A 22754-nucleotide genomic window follows, 5' to 3' on the forward strand; every position below is an offset into this window, starting at 1 on the left:
GTCATTGCTTTCCCTCATGCAATGGCTGATCACAGCACACTTTAAACGCGGTTACTCTCCTCTTATCTCTTCCCCATACCCCACCGATCCTGCTATCTCCAATCACCGCTTTAATCATGCGACACATTCTCGGCAAACTGTCCCCAACCCTCTCCTCCCCGCATTCACGGGAGGAACCTGACGCCGCTAATAACGAGGAGAACTTTTTTCAAAGTCTGCTCTTAAAAGCCCCCGTCCCGTCAAAATGGTCAGATTTCATTATGGATTGGCTGCGGCGTAAAAGAGACTTTACAACTGTTGTGCTGCCGTTGCTTTGAGAAGCTATACATATATCGCTGACATGGCGGCAATGTATTTGCAACACCAGTCCTCCACTGTCTTTCTTATGCATATAAACTAATTACCTGGATACTCTTCACTCTCTCTGACAGTCAATATTTGATGTTGGGGGGGATGTAGTTCTCCTCATAATCCACGCTCAGAAACCTACACGCTTTCTTTGTGGTATTTTTAGTTGGTCGTAGCTTCAAATGATCCACTGTGTACTCAGCTGCATATTCTTGCTTTGTGCACCCGTACACTCATGTGCAGCCATGTTAGCACTGGGCACGTGGCATATAGTCCGTGCGCCCTGCATGATACGCACCTCTCCGGATGAACCTGCAGCATGAAGGGCATGTGTTTAAAAAGTGAGGTGCCTGGTGCGGCCATTGTGGTCGCCACGCTCGCTGGTTTTCTTTGTGCCGTGAAAGCCCAGCGATACAGTAACAGCCAGAGGCAGAAAGGAGCTGTCTGTCGTCAGGACTGCTGGTAACACTTGTTTCACCCGCCCTTCCAGGGGGCTGTGGAGAATAGAGAAGAGGCAGCTGGTAGGCTTAACAGGAAATGCAGTGGTAACAGTGTCAACAGCTGCCCCCATGGCCACGCAAGCCAAACACTTGGCAACAACGGGATATAAGAAAAGCTACGTGTTTGCATAGCTGGGGGGGGGATTTACCTCGTACTGTATCCCTGTGTAATGCTGCAATACCAAATGAGCGCCCTTTGTGTGTTGTCTCATTAGAGCTTTACACTCTGAGCTTAGTCATTTCGCAGGTGATGACAACATGGACACAAGCGAATGTTGACTAAACAGGACAAAAACACAACAGCTGTAGAGGAGCCGACCTCGGACGCAGTGAGAGGGGCTGCTGCCTCCTAAGCTTTTAAACACAAACATGATGTGGTTTTGCCCATGATTTACTGGCATGAGCCGAAAACAATATCCAGTTTAAAACGGTCATTTGATTTAAAGTTTAAGTGTGGAATTGTTTTTGCTTAAAGCGTACTGTGCAGTTGGTGTGCGAGGGAACATGAGCAAGACAAGATTCTCATTAGCCATTTCTGTTACAGTGACCTCAGAGTCGGGTCAAGATAACCCACTGAGGAGTCAATAAATCACAATGTCACCTCGGCTGCCCAATCCCCTCTTGCTATCACTAACTTTGAGTGTCCTTAGCATTCTTTCACTTCCCCTGCTCCTTGCTTGACCCTCCCCGTCCAAACAAACCGCCTGTCAGCACCGCAGCGACAGGTACGACAGCTCCGGCTCAACGTGAGGAGTGATCTCCCCCCAAAAAGTAACACTCTCCCTGCCCTCGACTTTCTGTCTCCAGTGCTCCTCACTTTGCCTCTTTTATCGCACGCGGGAACGAATGCCGCCTCACTCCTGACGTCTTCTCTTTAAATCATAGTTGAGCTGTGAAAATATGCAATTATCACATGCGCACTAAGCTGTTTGAAGATGGAAATTGTTTTTAAGTACAGCACGGAGCGTGGGGGACAGTAATATAACTTTTAGTCTACATTATCACAGCCTTTATTTAAGTCTTAGTTACATCCAATTTGCCAGGAGCTTTAATTCACCCTTACAGGACCGTTGTTGGACATATATCTCTGAATCTTTTGGCATTATCTACCATTTGCTCACTTTAATACCTTGCTGGGATTTCTCAGCATTGGAGCTTATGCTATGTCTGACTTGAAGATTTGCAGCTGCTTCCATTCATTACTTTAATACCAAAGACTCGTTGGGGTCATCCCGGAATGAATGTAGCCATCAGTTTACATTCTTAGTCGTCATTAGACGAATAAATATCAGTGAGATTACCTTATAAGCCTTAGGAACTCCTCGGCACGACCCCGCTGCAACCAAGTCTACTTAGACACGGAGGAAGTATTAAAGCTCTATTTCAGTTACTGTGTGAAATCCTTGCTGTGATATAGCCTCTATTTTTGAGACTGGGTGAATTATCCAAGATTCTTTTCATGTTGCGAGAGAAACCAAAGCACTTTCTCCGCTGGGAATGGCTCTGATAATAGTGGAAAAAGGAAGGCCAGCAGACAGTGGAATCTGCTTCCAGTGACCTTAAATACCTTATCTGCACCTTTTTGAAGCCTGGACAAGGTGATTGGCATGTCAATTTGTGATCGTATCAGTTGATGTACTTGGCGCTCTTAATGCTCTTTGCTGCAGATAAGTCTGCTTAATACGAAAGCTGTCATAATTCATCCGCCTTTTCCAGTTGTATACATTTTCCTGTGCGATCCTCAATCCGATCACCTGTCAGAGGAGACGTGTCAGGATTCTGGTTCTTCCCCCCCCCCCCCCCCCCCCCTCTGCCCATATGTGATTTCACTTTATGGAGATTAACCCTCAGTGGAGCAGTTAAGCATTATTTCCTTTTGGTATGTTGAATCAAAGTTAGTTTATCCCTCCCCGAACACTGCCTGTTAGGGAGATAGCGAGCGATGTGCCAGGCCTCACAGTGGGGCTGTTTTCACAGTGTCCGCTCTTTGTCCAGTCCGCTGTCAAAACCCATCACGGTCCCATCCCCTCTCAGCCAGCGGCACGCTGCAGTTTCCTGTGCAAATTAACAGACTCAGTGGTGAACTGGATTCCAATTTTGAGGCAAAGTAGAGTGTGCAAATTAGCCGTGTTTTTTAATTAAGCCCGGTGCACAGTGCGAAAGCGGAGGGCCATTGTTCTGGATGGGGCAGGTGCAAATTTATTCTCTGGGGAAGCGTCGCGTTGTCCGTCCTCCAGCCGAGTCCCATCCTCAGCCTAATCAGTCCCCAGCTTGAGAAATGTCCACTTTTTGGCACCCTCTTGCTGGGAGACACTGCTGAGAGTGGTCAGAGATTATTCATTATTTCAGGTCCTCATTTGTAACATTTCCATTAAGCGTCGCCACCATGCAGACAAACGCAGCGTTTGATTTTCGACAATTATAGTTGCTGGACAAATGTGTGTCAGATGTGTCTTCCTGTGTGTATGTGTTTATCTGAGAGGGTTCTTGAGGTGTGACTTCTTTGACGGCGTCCTCCGTCCTGCCAGTTTCTGTCACTTCTGTCAGGTGTGCTGTCCTTGGATGCTGTTTGACGTTTCTGAGAGGAGCACGGTTTGCGAGTACAGTGTGGTGGTAAACTTCAACAGAAACAGTAAGAGTATTCTTTTATTTGATAGTAAACCCCTGTATTGCCAATTGCGACAATTTTTAGTTTTAGAAAGGATGATATTTTAGCTAAAAGTGAACTCAAACCACAGATTCTGAAGTGGGCGGAGCTGAGATATGAAAGAGGCAGAACCTCTCTTATGTGACAAGGACAATTGCGTGGACTCTTTGGTTTGCACACATTCCTCTGTGGGGGCTTAAATCAGACGGCGACTAGCCGCGGATAATGAGCTGTCTTTAATCATGGGAGACAGTACTTTGAGACGTTGTGCGTCGCGTTTGCACCGAGAGGAGGGATGGGGGGTGGCCGTGGTGGATCTAATTACTGCGGTACAGAACAATCACACATCTTGCTGTCCATCGTATCTGATGCTCAGTCCTAACCAACCTTGACAAAAAGTGACACAAAACTGTCTTTGTTCTGAACACAAGAGGAGTAGAAGACAACAAAACTGAAGACATTCATGATTCTTACATGCGGATTAATGAGTCATTTTCTCTTTCAGAGGGAAAAGCACTTCAATTCTCTTTTTTTTCCTTCTTCTCAGAAATACACTGTAGATAAGTATGTACAAATACAATGACAGTATATACAGCATAATGTTTTAAAAACACAGTTCCTGACAGCTCTGTTCGAGCATTTCATACGTGTTTCGGTGATTTGCCCGTTCCCGCTGACAGAGTAGAGATGAAACGGTGTACATCGTGATAGAAATGTGACGCTGAATGACATTTATACTGCGACACAAAACCAGGGTTTGAATGGAATAGTCAAGACATTGGATTCATTTCTGGATTGGTGGCAAAACAAAGCACTGTAAAAATTCAAATGACACCTCCAAGATGTTTTTTTTAAAAAAAAAAGAGTCAACCATGACTCATATCGTCGCTGTTCTAAATGCAGTCGGTTCATGAAATCCAAATGGCAGAATCCACGCTTCATCCTCACCTACATTCCATTAAACTAAAATAGCTGCTTGAGATAAGTCGTCCAATCTCTCCACTATTTCAGTCTCGTTCCATATCTATAAGCGGCAAAGAAAAAAGAAAAGAAAGATTTGTCCCGTAACGCTCTGTGATCATTTGCATCTAAAACGATATTCGACATTTGTTATTCCTTCAATCAATACCATCTCGCCCATTCTCTGTGTGCATAATCTCAGAGCCTGCATGCAAAATGCTCAACAATAACATGTTATGTTATACAAGGGGCCATATATCATCCTCGGACACATTTACATCCTGTTAACAATTTCTCAGGACAGATTAGAGGGCGCTGAGACAGCAACCCAGATCCCATGAGAGGTGGGCTTTGGGAGCTGATAAGACCAGCCATAGGAAGGCAGGATTAATACATATGACCAGGACACATGGAGGCCCTCTGATTATTCTGGCAGAAAAAACGACCCTATCACGTGCCCCCTCCACGCGTGATTAAATACAGCCAGAGTGCGGACAGGGAGGCAAAGGGATGGGGAGATAACTGATTTTATTTATGCAAGCCGGTTAGCCTGACAGATCACGTCTGAGGATTGTTCACGCTATGAGGGTTAGGGATCACACCAGGGGAGCTCGCCCCTGATCATACACTGGGCTGCTTTAGCTGTCACTTTAGCACCTTGCCTTCCTCCCTCTGTAGAATATAGATCAAGCATTCTCAAAATGTCTCATGTCAAGAATTCCCGCGTAGAAATGCATCTTCCACTGGAGAGATTTATTTGCAGCTAAGCAAACAAATAGAATGAGCCGTGTGCCGTTGAGAATTTTGACATTAGATTTAAATAATTAAAGCCGCAGTGTGTAACTTTGGGTGATTCTTGTGTGATTAGTTTTTCCTCTTTTCGGTCCAAATAGTGTTGCAATGTAACATCATTGATATGCTGCGTCCTCTGTCAAACTATCAGATTTATTAACAGTAAAATAAACATGTTCAACCTTTTGTGAGCAATTATTAGTGCTTTCAGTCGTACTCCAACCTGTTTGCAACTGTCTCGCTTTACTAGCGCAGTGTTGCTCTTGCTTCCACCTGCCTTGACTTCTTTGGTGCAGCGTGGGAATGTCGTCAAGCGACACGAGAGTTAAACCTCACCATACTGATACAATAATTGTTTATTTTTCAAAAATCATGCGTACAGTTTTGAATCCGCACTCCAAAAAAACTTATCGAAAATAACGGCCAGTTAATTTTCAGTAACAACAACAACAAAAAAACACATTAAATTGCCAAGACTCTTCTTCAAGAACCCTCAGTGGAAGCAGACGTTGTGTTAAACTCACCCTCCTCACTCGTTTGTGGTCTCTCCTCAGCTCCCACAGATCTTTGGTTGATTACCACCTCTGTCTGTCTTCGACAGAGTTCCTCAGGGAAATGCAACAATGCTGCACTGTTTGTCGTTTAAGAACAGCTGAACACCGGTTGGAAAAACTCTTTTCTTGGAAAAACTTATTGACACTGTTGTGTACAAATGAAGACGTCATCGCAAGTAGTCAAGAACTTCAGCAAATTTCATCAGTAATTGAAGTTCACATTAGATTCTGTACACAAGACTTTTTTAGGGAGTGGGAATTACCTAATTAACTTCCTCAAAAACATGTACTCATTACGGATTGAATTCCTTTTTGGTAGTTGGAGGGTACTTAATTAATTAATTGTCTTAATGACCCATTAATGGCGGTGCGCGCGGAATTCTAATGAGCCACCTTAATTAAATATTATCTCACTGTTTAATCAATGCGTTTAATTATTCACATGATATTTTCCGTGGAATCAATTTGGTCGCGGGAGCAAAAATGCTGATTGTCTGCTCCCTCACTGATTCACCGCTGAATTGGTCGTTTAGGTCAGAATCCTTTTCATTTGGCTCGGCTCCATGCATTTTTCCCTCTGAGAGTATAATTCTGATCATTTTGATATCCACTCTAATTGACCCTGGGTCACACTTTACATCTGTTTGAGGGACACGTTTTAATTAGAGATATGAGGTGTCGCGATTACATCGCAATGATCACTGTGCGCTCCGAGCCATTAGGGGAAGATAAATGATAGGATTCCTTTAATTTTTTCATATATGGTGGGACTAATCCACCTGTAATTTTCCTCACTGTGCACTGACAATAAGAACGCTTCCATGCGCGGTTAAGTTAAGATATTGTTGACAACGCTGTTCAGTTGGACTACTGTCCTTGTCCCGGGAGGAAATGATTTACTGTATGAAGCGTGTCCGACACTTTTCTGACACTCCCCCTTTCAGCTTGTTTGTATTAGGCGGTTTCCGGTTTTGCCGGTGTCTAGTTGTTAGCGTGTCTTCCTACCATCCATGAATTTTAAATTTATAACATTTTTCAAGATGGGCAAAGGAATTTCCTTGTCAATCTGAAAAATGCACCAGCCTAAATTTTGCCATGTTGTATTTTTTTATGTACCGGCTTCCTCTATTACTTGCAGCTTCCTGGTTTTGCCCAGGACAGCTTAAGTCTGACTCTGGAAGTATACGTGCAGCAGTAACTTGGACTTTGGTTTTATATTTACTTAAAAGTATGACTTTTTTTCTTTCTTTCCCCAATTATATGCAGACATACGAGTCTAATATAAAATTTTTCGGTTTTACTCTGTTTTTCAGTTTCATATTTGAATGTTCGTAACCATGTGTGGCACGATGGCTCAGGCACATCAGTTGCGTGTGATTGGGAGCCGTGTCGTCGCCAAGTTTCTCTCTATCTCGAGTCCGTGAACCTCTGCTCTTCCTCTGCCACATAACCCCCCCACCCCCCCACCCCTCCCTCCAGAGCAAACTGGAAGACCTCTGTCATCATCCTCGTTTTAGCTCAAATTTGGTGGGATCAAAGGTGGCCAGCTGGGCGGGGGCGGGGAGCAGATGGTTGCATGCTCAAGGGGACCAGGCAAAGGCCCTTCAGGTTTTAACACCTCCTCTCCCCTGGGTGCCCGTGTGGGGGGGATCCGGATCGGGGAACCTACCTGAGCTCAGTGGCATGACCAGCAGGCTTCCACTGCATCCACCCCCTGCTTGGCTCACATATGGTGCCAGCCACGGGGGCATTGAGCTGAGGTTCTGACCTGAGGAAAATAAACTGTTGAAGGGCAGAGGAAGGTAAGCCTCACTCATTAGGATAAGTGCATGAGACGGAATCCATTTATTAACAAACTGTGGGGTGAACTTATCAGTTCAGGGAGTTCTGGTTAAGACTTTGACACGTAGTGTTTAAAAGTCATAATGGTGACGGCTCTTTTTGTACAGAAAACAAAAAGTTAAATGGTGGAATTAAACAAAATCAATGATACCAATTTATAAAATTTGCCTGGATTTGTACCATTCTTACCTCTGATAACCCGCTGCTGTGATCTCTCACGGATCTCAATGTGCCACGGCAATGGCCGGCCACAGAGACTGCAGGTGCTGGGGCAGATTAATCCCTTGCCAAATCAACTCCGCCTCAACAATCTCAGAGTTCCAGGAAAGGAGCCTGAAGTGGTACTTGTGGTCTGGGATTATGACTTTCAGACTTGTTGGCCTTGAGAACACAAATGTGCAGCCTCTCAAAAATGAATTTGCAGAGGTTCTGAAGTTCTGTGGACACGGAGTTGGGCGGGGTGGGGATGCGGGGGGTGGGGTTGGATTTATTCACCTACCAACCAGTGTTGTTTTGGGGATAACTATTTTTTTTCCATAAATCCATCTTAAGTAGTCACATTCTCCCTGTGCCTAATAGGATCATGATGGGAATAATCTTTACAAATCTGACAGAAAGAAAAAGAATGTCCTGGCCTTCAACTTCTTCCTCTCGGTAAATGAACAATTTCAAGAGTCTTTCCTGTGGGACAAGTGTGTGTGTGTGTGTGTGTGGGGGGGGGGGGGGGGGGGGGGTACATTGGCAACAAGTCAAAAAAGTAGAAGGAAAAACAACAGAATTTTCTCATGAGGTTTGGTTCCCGTTATCACAACTATTTTATGTTAAATGTGATGTCCGTACTCCTGTCTATTCATTTGTGCAACGTGAAACACAGATGTGCATTTCTGAAAGGCATTGTCCAAATACAGATACGTGTCTGCGTTTTATAGCTTTTCAACAACCACAAGTGGTCTTTCGGTGGTCAGTGGACAGCCTTAAAAGCACAAGAATTTGAATTGAATTTTGAAAATTGTGCTCAATCAGACATTTTGCTCCCCATTCTCATCTTGTCACTCAGCCGGCCTTATGAAGCCCCACAATAGCTGAATGCATGATAAGACCAAACAAACCTCTTATTGTCACATCAAACTCTGACAGCACTGATCCAGACCTGCTCTGTATTTACCCACCTGCTGTCCTGTCTTGTTTTGTCCAGAACAAAAAATATCAATTGAAGAAGGATACACAGCAGAGAGAAGCAGAAGATCCAGAGATTTGTGCTGTAAAAGCAACTCGATCAATGATGGTCAAACTACAAGTTTGCTAGAGTGCATCCCTCTTATTATATCAAGATATATGTTGTTCTTGTTGCCAAAGCAACCAAAACACCCCACATTAATACCTACACTATCAAATTACAGTTCATTCAGAGTTTAATAAATGGATCATTTATTATTGGCTACAATGTTGATAAAAATCTTTTAGTTTTTGTACACAGAGCGGATTATTACCAGAGCCAATAATGACTAATGATTAACTTATAAAGGCAAAAAGCTCATCTGGCTTTTATTCACAATGCTAACTCACTTGTTTCTGTCTGTAAAGACAGCGGCGGCGGTGTTGGCTGTGTTGTAACCGAGTCTCTCAACTTAACGATGAGCGTCCTGCTGTTGGCTCTGTTGCATTCTGGGACAAAGGTGCCATCCTGAGCCCATTTATCTTACTGGATCACAATGAAAGCGAGGAGTTGATTTAGCTGGCACGTGTGTTTTCTCTCTCTGTGCCTTTTGTTTGTGTGCCTGTGTGTGTGCGTGCGCACGGGCGCCAAGTGTATATCTGTGAATGACCCATTGTGGCCAGACACCTGCCCACAGGCTTCTTGTCTAACTGATGAATCAGTGTCTTCAAGGTGTCTTTGAAGAAGTCAATTGTATGCCTTTGTTCTACAGTCTTGAGCATCCTGTCTTGCGTCCTCCCTCTGCACACTAAAGGGAAAATAAATCCACTGCTGACACTGGCACAATGAATGACCACGGCCATCGTCTCATCAACCACCACTTCCTGCTCGGGACAGAGGGAGAAAAGGATAATGGATGTAGGATCAGAGAAAAGAGAAATACAGAAACCGAGCGTATACCGAAACTGACAACCTACCTCTGTCTCTATTCCATTTACCCGTCTTTTCCGTGAAATAATACATTTAAAAAATATAAAACTCCCCCAAAACTTTTTCCTGGTTTTGATTCCAGGTTTCTCTTTATTCACTTCATGCGATTTATCTCTCCCTCGTGATGTCACACACCTGCTTTCACTCATGTGCTGCATGGTCTGTCAGGGCAGATTAGAAGCAGGAGTCTTGTGCCTCGACAGCCATCGTACAGTATCAATATTGTGACGGCTGAGGAGCCACCAGTCCTCACATCTCCTTGGAGTGCAAAGACAATTGAAAAGAGGAAGCGTCACAAACCTGACACCCGAGTCACTTCAAGGAATCCCTTTCAAGAAGAAATAAAACCTCACCTGACAAAGGAAAGCTAGACCAGGACAGGAGTAAATAGCATCAAACACCAAGGGTATTTCCACTTTTAACAAAAGGAAGTGCACCTGCTGAAATCATTTCAGATTTGTGAAGTAAAATCAATCGTGTCGAACATTTTTAAATTGGTAACAGTATTGATTAAATTGCTTTGGGGCTTAATTATGAGAAGAGTTTTCCTTTTTTGATAAATAGGAGTAGACATAAAGAGGAAGAGAGCACCTTCTGTCATTGAAAAGTTGAGGTGATTTCATCGGCTAAGACTCATTAGTGAAGTAAAGCGCATTTTCTGTACGGTCTAATGCACGCGGGTTGAAGTTGCCTTTGATTTTTCTTTTTTTTGCATGACGACTACTTCAAAGATTTTTCATAGTTTGACCAAATGTAATAATTTCCTCTCGTACAGTACCACTCATTAACCCCAATTACTCTTCCAGGAGGCTATCAAAATGACTCTCCTTTTTTCCCCAGTGCTCTAATAACTCCAGCTGCTCTCCTCATCAACCAGTGTAATCTGGGTGAGTTGGACTGGGATGTGAGCCAAATGAAAAAATGTAACATGGGGTTAATCACCCTGAATACACTCTCCAAGTAATGCAATTTGTCCATTTTCTGCCTTTTGTCTTATAGTGCACACTTCCACCCCGCTGAAAGTGCCATTAAAAGTTGGCAATTAACTTTCCATGCAGGAGATTAGTCCAGATTGTGACTTCTCAGGGCTACAACATAAAACCAAAGAGAACAAATGTGAACTTTTTTTTAATCCTCCTAAATCTTTAGCCAAGTTTCCCAAAATGTCACATATGAAATGTGACATTTGCTTTAGTCAAACCTTCAAAGCATGTCTGACTGACCCACTGTCTGCAGATCCTGCAGAGGTAGCATCCCGCTTATGATCTCTGTAGAAAGCAATAAATGTCCACATAAAACAGAATTAGATAAAACAGGTAGAGAGAGAGAGATGCGATAAAATAAAATAAAAAAAAATCCAGAAAATACCAAGCAGGAAAAAAGTCCCAGGGTGATTACAAGATCAGCATGCCACGGTACAATTACCATCACTTTGAATTTGAAATGGCCATTTAAAGGGCAGCAGAGCATCCTGAAAAATTAAACTGGAGCCTAATTAGCACACTCTCCAACCTGACAACGGAGCAGCTTTCAGCCTGGCTGAGCAAAGCAGTCAAGCAAGAGAAAGTGAGTGACTGAAGGACTGAAGGACCAACGAGGCCCTGCTGCTCCTGCTCTGAAACCGACACACATGCAGACACGGTGCACAGGCAAACGCGTTTGTCTTTTGTCCAAACTAGACGTCCACTGATATGGGTTTTTCTCGGGCATATTTGGCTAATATGTTTGGCTCCTTTTTTGATTGAGTGTAACATTGATATTCACATCTGGAGCTGACAATCACAAATCAGCCGTACCGATGTTTCAGTCGACCTCTATGTCACACATCTCCTGTATCTGAATCAGTTTTTACAAACTTTTGCACTTCAGTCTTCTATATTTTAAAAGTTCTTTGTGGTAAACGGCATCACATGAACAAAAGCTATTTTCTTCAGAGCACCTTATCTTTATAACAGAATGATGGCACTCAAGCTTCAAGTCTTAAATCCCTCACTGCTTTCCAGCAGTGGTCGGGTCAGGCTCATGACCCCAAGAACCCTCGCTGTTAAATTAATTCTGCCCCCAGTTGGGTGTTGTGCCATATGTCAGGAACGGCCTCTAATCCTGTCTGGTTGGCCACTCGGCACAGGACTACCTTTTCTGTTCATACATACCAGGGTGGAAAAGTCACTAGTTTGCCCTTGGACCTTGGTTCTTTTAGCTGCCTGACTAAAAGACTTTTAAAGACCTTTTAAACACCACTTGGAATAAAAAAGGAATGCCAGCCGTCTAGTTCATCCAGTTCATTCTCCAACCCTGAATGATAACAGGCATTTTTTTTTTGACACACAGGAACGGCCAGAGGCCTGAACTGTTCCAGTGACGTCATCTGTTTGTTTCCTTTTTTATTCCAAACACAGTCAAGATATTTTACCGCTAACCACTCGATGTAGCAAGTGTAGGAGTAAGGGTTAAGAAGGTGTGTCTACTACAACATACAACATTTCCATTTTGCCTGGGCCTCCATAAACAGGCTCACCTGCACATGAGAGGACTTACTCTAACTTACTCTAACTAAACACTTGGTGGACTCACCTGACTCACCTGATAGTTTTCTTTTTCCTTACACGTCCAACAAAAATGATGCCGCAGAAGAGTTTTGTTAATTTATTTTTGAGCGGAAAGTTTTCACCCTCCAAGTGGGTAAAAAGTGGAATTGCTAAATCCTGCCGGAGGGATGGAAAAGTGCTGAGTTGAGGCGAAACGAGACACTGTCAAGACAACTCTGTCTCCATGTGTGTGTGCGCGCGTTTTACCACTTTCTTTCTTGAGCCCTGGGGTCTTAGCTGAGGTCTGGTCAAACAGAAGGAAAGCCCCATGGCTATATCTGTCACAGAACACAACAGGTCGACATTAACTTTACCTGAAAACTTTGCAGCTGAGCTTGATAGCAGTTAATAGTTGTGCGGGCACAGAGATAAAGTTCGAGATGGTCACACATGACAACAACTATGATTCATTAGAGCACTACATTGGTCGAGCGGCCTATGTTGTGATGCACTTTTTGCTCTAGTGACTGTGGCTTAAGCAAGAGCAATGGTCTCCTGAGGACAGATCGATCCAAACCTGTTCCAGAGTCGCGTGCGCAACCTCTCTCCGTACCACACTCGTGGAGCGGCGGCGTTGTCTGCAGGCACAGCTAATTTGATTTGAGTCAAATGTGGGGCTCAATCACTGCCTATTAGCTTAGATTTAATTAACCCAAATCATGTTATTGTGTTTGATGACAAAGAGGTTTCTGTGCGGGAACCTCATTGTCAGATCATTGTTCTCTTGTCTCATTCAGCTCAGTCAAAGGTTGACAAAGACCAGCTGCCAATAGAGACTCCAGAGGGAAGCAACGGATTTGCAATATTGTTAATGGAGGGTGGACACGTAATACCTGTCCAAATGTGTTGTCCATTGACCTCAGTCTCGCATTTTTTTTTTAATCAGAAAATCAATTTGACATAAGTTGACATGTTATATTAAGAGTAAATTGGCATCACAACAACATACAGTAGAACACAGAGGATGAAAAACACAATTCCTCACCTTTTCCCACACTGTATGTAGCATAGCATTTAAAACAAAAGAAGTTATAGCTGGTCATCTTGTTACAAATGCACATCAAGTGTCTTTTGGGAGTCAAATGAATAGAAAGAACGCGTAACTGGTGGAAAGTGCAAATCAATCAGCTTCAAACAAAGTGACATAAATACCATTAAATTCCATCAAATCTTATTTTACCTTTCTATCATCCGGAGTGACATGATATTTGTCCCTGTGACACGCGTTCTAATTGACAAAAGCCCGGCTGCACTTTGCCAGAGTGTATTGAGCTGCTGTCGGGTTGAAGAATACAAATTCATCCTGAAACGGAGGTGCTCAACAAAACTGCTGCCAATTATCTGAAGCCCTGTAAATGATAAGTCTGTGGCCACTCGAGCGTAAAACAAGGAGATGAAGATGGATCTTGCTCTTCCCCCCCGTCATTTCATCGCGTTTAATTGACAAGCTCTCACTCGCCGTTAAATTTAGAAGATTACAAATATGAGCGGAATCTCGAGCACCCCATCCACCGGCTCTAATCACATTCTGAACCAGTCGCAAATTAATCTACATATTTTAATAAGGTGCCAGCACCAGTGAAAGGTGTGTGCAGACATTTAACGGATTATCATTCGCCGTCCCTCGAGCTCAGAAATTGAATAAATATTTTCCGTCTAAATACGTGGAAACTTCCGCTGATAGCGGGGAGCTTTTCTCTTTCCAACTTGCTCATATTCTCCTCTCGCTCTCTCGGGCTAAAGTGTGGATAGGCTTTCTGAGGCTTTTGCTTCACTTGAGGTCCATAGTCTTAGACTCGGGCTGATTAACAGTCCAGGCACTTACTGAACAGAGAGAATGTAATTTCCCAGGACTGCTAATACCAACAGCTCCTGGGTTTCTTACTTGTAATGTAATCTCATACGCGCAGGAGTGAGTAATGATGGCTTTATCGAGAATTATACCTGCTTTGAAGATGAGGAGGCCTTGGAGTATAAAAATGGCCATGGATGTGCAGTTTTGGAAGTTTAATAGACAAACTAAACCAAGACCAAAAGCTCACTGAGGGTGACTCATGCCTGCGTCATGCCTTTTTACAGGAACTGAGCAGAAGCCGAATCCCAGGATCTGTGTCATCTTTATTCATCATTTCAATCAGATAAGATTTTCTCGAAATGATAATGCACTTCGTTTTACACGATTATTTGATTCATTCCCATTAAATTCCCAGTAAAACAATGTGGTGGTCCATGTTTGAACACTTTCCTATAAGTGTTCAAACTGTAGCAGCCCTTAACTTTTTGCCTAATTTGTTCCAATAGTACATTTATGTTCTGTTTTTTTTTCTTGTTTTTTGTACCATCAGTTAACATATCAGTTCAAATGATGAAGGTAAAGCTGCAAATACAATTATCACATCTTTTTTTTAGTGTTGAGTAATACAATGTTAACAATCCTGGCTGTTTTTTTTGTGTCAAATCTATATTTATTGCTATCATGCCTCAGGATTAACGTCACATCAACGTACATGAGATTTAATGGATTATTATCAGACTGCAGCTACGTTGACCTCTGTGAGTCACAGATATCTCTATTATCGTTCAATGTTTTCATTCTGCCGCGCCTTATTCTCCGTCCCACAAGCAAACACAAACACAAACATATACTTAAGAGCCATAAGCACCCCGCGGTTTAACCTGTGATTCACCTTCTTTTGCAAACCTATTTTCCTCGGAGAAATGCTGCAGATTACAAGCTTCTTTATCCGCCCCAAATAAACTGGTGATGGGAGTCCTTAAGTGGCAGTACAAAGAGTTATAAATTGTTTTTTTTTTGTGTTTTTTTTTGCCATCTTTTCACAATGCCAGGAGGAATATAGCCCCATTACACTCTTAAGGGTCACTTTTAGTGTCGGAAGGTAGTGCTTACACAGACTTTACAACGTGTATCATTATGGCTCTCCATATAAGGAAGCAGTTGGGATGAGAAAGGGATAAGAAAGAGGAGGTCACCGAGGCTGCCAGTTTCAGATGGGAAGGAGGACCAAAGATCAGCACTCAATTATCACCACTTAACTGAAGAGAATCTTCCTTCTTATTCCCAGCACCTGTTTGTGACGTCGGCGTTCTGAACCTGTTGTATAACACACAATAGCCTTGTGCCTTCTCTTTGATTTATTTATTTTTTTACTTCCTTTGCTGTTACTGTTGTTGCAGAAATTTAGAAAGATCGCACAGCGTCACGAGATCACTCCTGAACAAACACATAGTTATCCCCAATCAGTGATAGACATATCTCACTACCAAGACAAAGGGCTGATAAACCACCTCCGCGACAGTGATTTGTCATTTAGAAGTGATTTGTCTGGTGCTGTCCCATCTCCTGGTTGAGGAAGACATCACATGTCATCAGTGATTGACACTCCCCAGTTCTGTCAGTTAGCTGCGGGGGTGCTGCAGGGAAAGATAAGGACATCTATCTGTGTAGCCACTAATGGCAGGTTGGGGTCACTTGAAGGTCTCCTTCAACCACAGTGATATCTGTATAGGCCTGGTTTTACTCCTACTGTCCCCGGCTGACCTTTCAACCCTACGTGACCCCTATCTTACATGTACTGCACGTGGCATGCCTGTCTGGGGTATAAAAATGAAAGGATGATACAAATCCATAGATTTGTAGTTCACTCTATCTAAATGCTCCATGAATGAGTTATTCACTAATTTTTAAAGTTAGGAAACTATGTTTTTACTTCCTCAGTGCATCGTCAAACTATCTTAAAATGCTTGTGAACAACTCTCTATGGCACAGGTGTCAAACTCAAGGCCCGCGGGCCACACCCAGCCCGCCATGCAATTATATTTGGCCTGTGAGATAATTACGTTTTTTTTTACCATCTTTGTGGACTTTGAAAATGCAGCGCTGGAACCAGAGGGGGGCTCAGCCTCTCATTTGTATTTGGCTTCCTCTATTTTAGTTTTATACATCTAGTAAAAATGATATTTATTAAGATACACGTGACTCGGGACTGAAATACTGAAATACAGCGGGTGAAATCAGGCAAGGCAGATGGAAATAGACAATGGAAAATGTCTTTTAACTACACAATGATGCATTTAAATTAGCGGCGGAACATGATCAAGCCCCTGGTGCGGTGAACAGTTCCAGACACGCACAATACCACAAGTGTGCAAGCACATTTAAGTGCCCTTTACTGTTATTTTCCCAAATCTCCTTATGTGGGTTTATACAAAAGCAAATAGATAATTAGGCATTACAGAGGAGGAGCGAGGGGGGAGGGGCAAGCCTAGCACCACTTAACCTTAAAGTACCTTGGTTTTAAATCCTTCAACATATGTAGTCTGGTTCTCAGATCTGCGTCGGAGTTTGTTTAACTGTCTTTAACCGAGGAGCTCTTTGTAATGTTATTAGCTCGGCATTACTGTGTTGACTGTTGCAGTTCAGCTGCCCCGGTGTGACACGGTGGCACACAGTGTGTACATGGTGCAGATCCACGTGGAGACATCCGAGGTTAAACGGCTTGGCATTAGACATATTACAAGAAAGAAGGGTTACGAGACAAACAGGACCGACACTTAAAGTGGGACACGTTTTAATTACAGTCTAGATTTCGCTGTGCATCTGTCACGGCAGTGCCAGAAAAACCCGCTGAACTAATGGAGGTGGTGCTTGTGCGTGCGTGCGTGTGTGTGTGTGTGTGTGTGTATCTGTCTCTGTGGGTAGGAGACGGCATGTTTAACTGTTGTTTGTGTCTCTAAACCGGGGCCCTCTGAGGTCAAGCGGGATACGTCACTGAACTGACTCACCCTGTTTCTTCCAGTGCAACACAGATCATTTAAGGGACTACACCACAGGCTTATCGTGGGTTAGTAGGATATTATGACATTTTCAAGATTATTGACTTGTAGATGTGATTCAGACATAAAAAAAACATACATATTGAACAATAAGATTCTCCATATCTAAAAAATTACAGTCTGAGAATGAAATGGAAAAAAAGGCACATTTGTGTATGTATGTTTGTGTGTGTTGATGGTGTGTGTGTGTGGGGGGGGGTTAAAGAGTGAGTGAGAAAGCCTTGCTTATTATCTCAGTCATTAAGCGGAATAATGGGACAACAAAAAAGCCAGAGTGTCCCCAGACCTACCAACCAGTGTCTGGAGCGATGGGGTTAAAAAGAGTTTGGATAATCGACTAAGCTCTTGCCATCTCCACCCTAGTGACCCAGAAGAACAGCCGTCTTCCTCTGCCTGCGAGACCCCCACGGAGCAAACACTGCAGGGACATTAAACACTTGTACACATTTTTAACCATTATCTTAAGTGGCGAAGACTGTTCTTTTCTCCTTCCATATGTTTTTTTTTTCTACCATTGAATAAACTCAAACGATAATCCGTCAATTTATTTCTACTTATGTTATATAATAATGGCGCAGTGTCAGTCCAAGGAGGTGCGTTTGGGTACTTTTCACAAGATAGTGAAAAATGGACTGATTTATTTTGCTGGGGTTCTGGGTTTTCCCCATTTAGATCCCAAACACTGCAGCCTGCCAGCGACTCTGTGCTCCCCACTCGTCCATTATTTCCCCGCTGCCCCGTTTCACCCTCCTGTTAAGCCCTCACACATGGCTGTGTGGCAGTAACATGGGCAGTGTGCCAGACCCATTGTTGCTGCTAATACTCGAGGGTTACTGTTTCCCCAGAGGAACATAATTTGAATTGTAGCTATATTTTAACCACCTGTAACACGTGAACTAAGTTTGAACACTTCCTGTCCCAGAAGAGAACATGAGGCCTCTGTGTTGAAAGGATGGTAAAATCCCCCTGTGTGGATTTCTGTTAATTACAATAACATTACCACTTAATTATGTACAAAGTATTTTTACAGCACAGGTTGGCTGACTCACTTGACTCTCTTGACTCACTCGTAAATGATTTAAGGGCAGGCAATAAGAACATGAAACAAATACTAATAGGGTTTGTAGATTGTAATGTTGTGAAAAAAAATTAAAATAATGTATACATAAGATAGCAGCCTATTTAAATATGGAACATTATATAAAATGATGACTTTCAGCTGTATCTGCATCCAAAAATGCTCTTCAGGTATGAATGCTACCATGAAAAATTAACTATATTCCTACTTAATTAAATTAATGTCAAATAAATACAGTAAATGTATGTTTTGACTACATTTTCTGTGACTTTTTTGTGATAACATAAGTGTTTTGAGCCAGTATTTATTTATATATACATTGTCTTACACAGTTGTGGCCTATTTTCACTCATCCTATGGAAAGTCGGATCGCTCATACCATGCCATACCACTGTCTGACAATAGCAGGGATAGGAATGGGATATAAACTATACTGTGAGTGTGTGTTCTTGGTTTTTCTCAAGTTGTGGGGACCTAAATCTATTTTAAGTCCCCATAACATACATTTAGAGGTGAAGACATGTTGTGCTGTATGGCTAGGATGAGGTTAGGGTTAAACCAGTACTAGTTAGGGTTAAGGTTAGCGTAAGTCTTCAGGAAATGAATGCTGAAGTCAATGAAACCAGACTGTGTGTGTGTGTGTGTGTGTGTGTAGAAGTTTGTAATCGCGAGGTGATTGTTAATTTACATCCGCTCATTGCCATCCCCAGGTTTTAATTCCACTGCTGGCAGAGGCCCCATTAGTCTGTTTCTGGGGAATGTTGGACTGAAAGTGTGTTATTATATAAATACCACTGCTCTTTTGACTCCAGGAAGCTACTTCCTGAGGTGTAACCCTTAGTCATTCAGTGAATAGATTTACAGTAACTGGCCAGGGGTGGACATGCCTCTCTAACACTTTATTTCACCACTCTGCGCTCCATCCCTCCCTCGCCCTCCCAACTCTTCACAGACACCCAGGTTTCTCGTCTAATTTTAGGGCTGAAAAATCTCACTCTCTGACATGTCCTGTGGTTGATTTTCACCTCAACCACCGGCACAGCTGTCCATCTGTTTGACATCCAGAGGCGAGATGTTCTGCTTTATTAAAAAGTGTGAATTTAAAAAAAAGATGAAAGAGGGGAAGAGTGAGACACACAGCCCCCATGCAAAAAAAAAACCCCCGCAAGGGCAGAGATCGTTAGCATACTTCTGTCCAATTTGTACATGCAGAGATACAGCCATGCAACCAGCAGGGGTTGAGGTGTGTTTGTTTGTTGGAATTATAACTGGCCAGTGTGCATGTTCTGCAGTGAGAAACAGCCACAGAAGAAAGGAAGCTGTTGTGGATCCATTCATCTGACAAACTTCTCAGGCATTTTGAGGTAAAAGACAAAAACAATTTACATGACAGAGAAAGAGAGGGAGAGAGTGGTGGGTGGGTGGTGGAGCGCTGGGTACGGATGCAAACTCCCCGCCAATCAAACTTGCTTTTGTGTACACCACTGTAGATAAAGAAGAACCTGACTTTGGAATCAAAAGATTAAAACAAAAGCTCCCTTGTCGAGCGTTTGTAATCGCACCGACTCTCCGGCTACTGATTATGTAGAAAACAACTGCAATTACATTTCTGGGCTCACGAGAGAGAGAGAGAGAGAGGCGAAGAGGCAAAACCAGGCCCAGGAGAGATGATTAATATTCTTATTTTTATTCAGATGCAGCCAATGTACTGACAGCTCCATCGTCTCACTGCTTTGCTCATCAGCCGAATGCAAAGCGCGGCCACTAGGAGAGGAAAAAAATCATCTCAAAAAAACACATCGACGACGCACCACTCCTTTTCTCCTCGTCTCACATTTGATGAGGAAGCAACAGTGATGTTGTAATTTAAATGTGAAAATCCCAGTTCTCTGAAGGAGAATGATTCCCCCCCCCCCAGTGAGTCTTTGGAGAAATCGTCCAGCTCCCCTGCGCCTTCGTAACTCCTAATTTATTTCAAGAGTGTGTGTGATTAGAAAAAAACCCTCCTAAATTACTGTATCACACAAAACGGCATAATTAAATTAATATTGGATGTAATAATTACTTTGTGGCTTCTCATTTTTCATACACACAGCTGCTTTGTTGCCGGCACCATTAGCATTTGTCTGCCGCAATTAACAAAGGCTCTAATGAGATTTTGGCGTCTACGTGTGTGTGTGTGTGTGTATGTGAGCGTGACTTCACGGGGCCTCACACACACGCACACACACACTCACACACTCACAAATATATAACAGCTCTACATTTCACGACACATTAAAAGGGTTTTGTCACCGCGGGTTTTTTACGAGTATCTTAGGACAGAGTAATTTAGCTTCAATGAGAACATGAACTTTAAGGAAAAGGTGGAAAAGTTCCCCACTTTTTAATGACTAAAGGTTGAAGAATCTCCGCTGTGCCAAGAAAGGTACATTACTCTCAATCTCACCAGTAATGTATTCCACTACTTGTGAAAAATAGCTACATTTGTCTAATGCATGTCACGGAACCGACTTAATTCTGAGTGATGACCCCGTCCGCCAGTTCCATTCACATTCTCACACTCGCCAAGGACGTGAGTAATTGTCGTCCAACTTTAATAGTAGGAACGCTGCGGCGTGTTCGCGGTGACTCGTGCAAAGAGATTTACCGGCGATGTTCAATTTCAACAAAGTCTGCAACAAATAAATTCCACTGCATTAGTAACATGGCTAAATATGTCAGTTAGTCAATAATAAATAGGTCACATGTTGTTGGGGGGGACCTGCTCAGCTTCCACCAGTGGTCCTTTTTGAAATGCCTTGTGTGTGTCAGATGTCTCTGTGTTCTGACTGGCAGGTGAACCTCTCTTTTCTTCAAACAGGACAACAGTCTCCGGCTACTCTCCCTCGCCTCGCCTCGCCTCGCCTCTCCTTGTCTGTCTGTCTGTCTGTCTCACTCTCTCGTCTTCTGTCTACAGCAGACACACTTCTGTGCCAGCACTGTCACAGCAGATGAAAATGTTCCCTAGTTATCTGCCTGTGTAATTGCTGTCTTGTTTGGTTAGGAGATTAGAGGGCAGAAACTCTTTGTGTGGCCTTGCAGATTGAACAAACACACACGAGGAGGAACCCCTGTCCAAAAACCCACAAGACGGGCTCGCCTGTGTGACGATAGCGAGCCAGATGGACCGGGGCAGGTGATAACTGCGCCGGTCGGTGTGTTGATGGGTCATGTTGGGAAGCTACACCGCTCCATCCCGATATGAGCGTTTTCCCTGCCACGGTGCGGGTGAGTATTTGACAAACTCGGCTCATGGACACACACGGATCTCGCCTAATGATTCTGAATTTTTTACCGTTAGATTTGTCAGATCTCTTAAGTTCAAACAAGGCCACGCTCTCACTCTTTACTCCGCACAACTGCTGCACTTTTGCCGAGCGCTGAAGTCTGGTTGGGTCTTTTGTGTGCTGTCGCTAGTCAGAAGTGACAGGCTGTATTTCAGCAGCCTGCACTTTTCCTCCCTGTCTCTGAGGGTGGTATCCCATCAAGAGTGCAGCCTCAGCCTGGTACAATACTACTCTCACTATTAAGGCAAATTTCCATCCCAAGCCCGCCAATCTCCTTTAGCCTCCCTGCTTTTATTTCCCCCCCTTTTTTTTCCTTTTTTTTTTTGCTCCTTTTCGCTTTTCCTTTCTGCTGTCCTCCCTTCCGTGAAAAGCGAAGGGAACGCCGGGCTCCTCTTGTCACGGTGGGGAAAAGCTCAGGGATCATGTTTGATACTGTCAGATGGCCTGGAAAATTAAAAACCCAATTAAAGTGGCAGTCCAGAGGTCAGCTCTTCTGCATATCAAAAGCTCTCCTCTGGCTATTCTGCACAAATTATATCCATTAACAGCACACTTTGCTTAGGCTGCAACAGCATAGCACTTAGGGAGTAATAAGTGCTTTCTCTTCGCTCTGTTCCATTTCAAATGTAAACCTCTCAGCCGGGAGGAAATAGAGATGAACAAATTGTTACCAAATGTTTTATTTTATTTTTTCCTTCCCAGAACAAGACACAAAGGTCTGTCTTTGGCGTGTTATTAATGTAGTGAGAGAAGGAAAAATACAACCAGGAGTTTATTTTTAGATATGTTGCCGGCAAACTCTTATTCTTCTTTCTCTCCTTTGTCCACACATGACACGCCATGTTTCTGCCCGTATTTATCTTCCGCTTTTTGAGAAATAGCCACCAACCGTGCCCCCCATTTCTCTTTCACTTTCCCCCTATCGCTCCCTTCCTCTTTTGTGCTCCCTGTTTTACCCACGATTCATTAATTCCTGTACAGTCGTAGGGGAAAGGACAGAGAGAAATGGCCAGCCGAGCTTAATGGCATGCGTCTCGGGCCAGGCCATTAATATTCAGCTTAATGTTTCTGATAACAGGGCCGGGGGCCATGAGGAGTCGCTGGCCCAGACAGCCT

At 43.4% G+C, this 22754-nt stretch overlaps 1 long non-coding RNA gene across 1 annotated transcript in view; it reads left to right on the plus strand.

The window, feature by feature from the left end:
• The window catches only part of LOC131445151 (uncharacterized), a 65274-nt gene extending 43701 nt beyond the window's left edge, over positions 1-21573 (plus strand). The window contains exon 4 of the long non-coding RNA XR_009233812.1: positions 21394-21573. This is a non-coding gene — a long non-coding RNA (uncharacterized LOC131445151). The remainder of the gene's footprint in view (positions 1-21393) is intronic.
• The last annotated feature ends 1181 nt before the right edge of the window (positions 21574-22754 follow it).

The sequence above is a fragment of the Solea solea genome, chromosome 18 (assembly GCF_958295425.1).
Source record: "Solea solea chromosome 18, fSolSol10.1, whole genome shotgun sequence".
Taxonomy (NCBI): Eukaryota; Metazoa; Chordata; class Actinopteri; order Pleuronectiformes; family Soleidae; genus Solea; species Solea solea.